Source organism: Atta colombica, unplaced genomic scaffold (assembly GCF_001594045.1).
Source record: "Atta colombica isolate Treedump-2 unplaced genomic scaffold, Acol1.0 scaffold15, whole genome shotgun sequence".
Lineage (NCBI taxonomy): Eukaryota > Metazoa > Arthropoda > Insecta > Hymenoptera > Formicidae > Atta > Atta colombica.
In genome coordinates this window covers 173,036-177,193 of record NW_017259239.1, presented here as the reverse complement: position 1 = coordinate 177,193, position 4,158 = coordinate 173,036, and the positions used below count along the sequence as shown (strand labels likewise).

At 36.6% G+C, this 4,158-nt stretch overlaps 1 pseudogene; it reads left to right on the top strand.

Annotated features, from left to right (window-relative positions):
• The first annotated feature begins 2,763 nt into the window (after positions 1-2,763).
• Positions 2,764-3,155, top strand: LOC108685255 (annotated as a pseudogene).
• The last annotated feature ends 1,003 nt before the right edge of the window (positions 3,156-4,158 follow it).

The window sequence follows — 4,158 nt, the reverse complement described above, 5'->3', positions numbered from 1 at the left end:
ATGTGACCGCGGGCGCGTAGTACAGCAAAAGCGCGCACAAGGTATACGAATTTTTACCGAGCGTGCCGCCAGGATATAAGATATCGGAGAAGCCGGCACAGATCATTTACCTGCCGATCACGGAGCATTACGGATCTAACGATACGCATCGTCAATCAGAACAGATGATTGCTCTGCTTCGCAGAGAGATCACCATCAGATCATTGAAATGATGCGATGAGATACTCATATTGAATGAAGCGGAGCGTACACAGAAAGATAACTTCTTTACAAAGCTAACATCATCGCTCGATAATACTAGCTCATCCAACTGCATTAGCATGAAGCTGAGCGCGTCGAAAATATGTTAAATTTTTACAATCTTTGGAATTCGCGGTGCGCAACTTTTGAAATGAATATATATCTTGAGTATTACCGGTGAGTCGATCTTTGACGATCGCATCGTCAAGATTGAGACTCACACATACAACCCATTTCCTAATACAACATTCGGATACAGCGACGAGATAAGGATATCCATACAGCAATAGGATTTTGTACACGTTATCGTGCGAAAGTTTTCTCCACATCAAAGGAAAATTGATGATGAGAAAAAGAAAAACGATCAGATGCCAATGACGCTTGTAAATAATTACGTGGCATTCATGTTTGTTGAAATTTGATATGAACTCAATGATGTGGAGATTGATCGAAACGTGGGCATAACTAGCGCTCAAGAATTACGTGTCAATGACATACGATAAAGCTTTGATTGCGCTGAACGCTGAATGGAACTCTAGACCGACACGAAGGAAGGACACTTTAATTTTTGCGTGCCAACAGCATGTTGAGCTTTTGCGAAGATTACAAACGCTGATCGTCAACGCTCGCCATGAATTGATTTTGATACGAGCGTGCAACGATTACAATTGCTTGGTGGGAAATCCTGCGGAATCTGAGATTGAATTATTTAAAGTACAGTGGCAGATGCCTCATGTTGCATTAATGAGGTCAATAAATTATGCTGCGAACCTGGAAAGCAGTCGTTATCTGAACATGAGTTTTCGCTCGTGGGATCTGTACGAGTATCTTCTGTTACAGAATATGACCAAGCATTCATGAACTATCACGGCGACTCAGTTGGAAAAACCACGATACGTTATTTTTGCTCTGCAGATCGGCTGAAAGAATATCATATCACAAGATGTTAGAGTATTCGATGATTATAATTTGAGTAACGTGAAATTTTATCTAAATTCAGCGTTTTATCCGTGCGATTTAAATCTGGATTTTGGCAAAAAGAGATATGTTCCGTTCTACTTGATATGTATGCGCGTTTTCGTAGAGCATATTATGAAATCGATTGCTTCGAAACGTTATTCAATGTTCTCTCATTTATCGAGAAAGAGCCTTTTCTGATCATTGATTGCTCGCGACAAAACAAATCCACTATGAGAGTCAAGAGTGCCACTATGGACATACGCATAGAATTTGACTACAAGAAGAAATGTGCCCGCAAATACAACAGCCTATTGTCTCATCATACACGATCGCGTAGTTCATTTTTAGTATCACCATTGACCAATATTATGAGCAAAATCATCTAAATACCTTCGACACAATATAAATCTACGTTATATCGCAATCAACCTCAATCTTCTCGTCATGCTCGTGTCAACATTCGTGAATCAAGGATTCGTTGCAAGGATTCATCGTTAAAAAGAAATTTATGGTGAAGAAAATGGCGATGTTGAAACAGGGGACCGTTCTCACGCATTACATTTTTACGAGTCCCGTATCATGGAAATGTCAACAAGATTCGATAGGTCTTGCACTTCCTAGTTGATTGCTTATCACCATGGATTGCAATGGGGGGATGGTCCCGTATAGCGAAGCGAAACGCCTGATTACGGCGGTTGTATTTGAAAATGAAGCTATCGTATATACGTCAAGGAACGCGAGAAACAAACTGTGGAACTTGCTTCTGGATGATAAGTGAGAACGCATGTATATCGAAACCTTGGATGCAGTTTACGAAGATATGGAATTTTTATCTAATTTAGATGACTAATATTATTATGTTACTAATATTATGTGGACAACATGTTAAGAATTGCGCGTTACAAAATGTATTGAAAATATGTAACTTACAAATATGTAACTGGTGGTTGCAAAAGAATTTTTTAAAATAAAAGTACGTATTTATTACGTATTTATTTCTTTTTCCCTTCCTTTATAATACATGTATGTATGAATGGACGTATAAACGTATATATAAACGTATATATGAACATACGTACGTACCATATGTATAAATGTATGAACGTATATTTAAACGTATGTATAAACATATGTGTAAACGTATGTTTGAACGTACGTATAAACATATGAACGTATGTGTAAACGTATGTACGTATAAATGTAACCATACTTACTGTACCATACTTACTGTATAAACATACTTATGTATAAACATGTGTACAAACGTATGTATGAACGTATGTATAAATATAAATATAAACGTATGGATGAACATACATATGTATAAACGTATGACCATATGTTTCAACGTATGTATAAACGTATGTTCGGACGCACGTACAAACATATGTATAAACTCGAAACAAAAAAAATACATAGAAAAGACATGATAAAACGTGTCGTAACATGTTTGAAATTCTTGGAAACAGGGGGAGAGCCTGCCCCCTCTTCAATTTCAAAAGTATTACCATATTATTTGTATTACCATATTATATACAAAAGTATACATCGCAATTTACGCGAATGCAATCAATTTTGCGATGTCCGCTTGATGTACAAACGATTGAAAAAAATGTTCGCCAAAAAGAGCAGTGCATCTTACAATGTGACGAAAGAATATAACATGTAAGTTTCAATGTTCTATATACAAAAGAAACGTTTTTTAATTTAGTGCACATTATGTATGTGCACAGTATGGAGCATCGCGCGGTGCGTTTACTGAGCAAACATTACGATTTGACGAATAAGGGTAAATTTTTGGAAATTGGAATCAACATTGGTCCACCAAATTATGTGGAAATTATCCTAGAAGATCATCGCGGACACGAATTATTACTGTCTCTCGAAATGTGGAAGAACTTCTACGAACAAAGATGGAATATTTACAAGATGCTTTGAAACGAATACAAGGATAATTTTATAGCGTTGGACCACTGTCAGCGTTTACACTGAACGATGCTACACTCATATGTCTCGATTCTTTACTCATATACATTACGATGATCGAAACGATGCTACGCCGTATGTTTGACTTTGACGGGTGTATTGATGTAACATTCGAACGATTAGCCAACCGGCTCCGTACGGTTGATATCAAGTAGACGTAATTCTCCAACATCGCGTCTGAGAACGCTATACGTGATAGCGACATCTTCAATGAATATCAGCTTGTCGATTGTGAACTATTGGCTTTAATTTTTAATACGTAAAACCAGTATAAGATGTGAATAAAAAAAAAATTTCGTTCACATTATTACATATGTATTTTCTTTTCCCCATCTTTTGTCTCGACGCGCTAGTAAAAACTGTATTGAAAAAATTGCGTCATAAAAAAAGACTTGTACTCTATCGATTCATTTCTTCCGACCCAATATCATGTTACACGCTCCAATGCGCGTGCTCTATCTTTCTCTAACATGCGAGCTCTTGTTATCTACATATTTTTTATGACATCTAGAGTTTCTCATTCTATAGTTCTATAGTCTGCAGACATTTATGATCTTAAGTGTTTCATATGCAGCGCAAATGTATCTTAGATAGCCTCGCTATGGCAAAGGATGCTTCTCAGCGTCAGTCTTTGCCATATTTGCACGCAAGATTAGCAGGAAGAGCAGTATATTGCAACGTGATTGATTTTTTTTCCCAACGTGCAAAAGTATTGTATTTTACCATTAACGCTAAATAGTAGAATACTTTTGAACGTTTATTAAGTGATAGAGGAAGTAAAAGTGATAATTTTGTGATTTTTTTTAGAAAAAAAACTTTTATCGATAAATTTTCCTGCAATAATGAGCAATCTGAGAGAATTGATTGAGATCCGTTACGAGTACCCCGTTGAGAGAATAAGTATTAGGTACAACTTTGCATTACTTTGCATTACATACAACTTTGCTTCCGCCGTTTTCCTATAGATGGCTT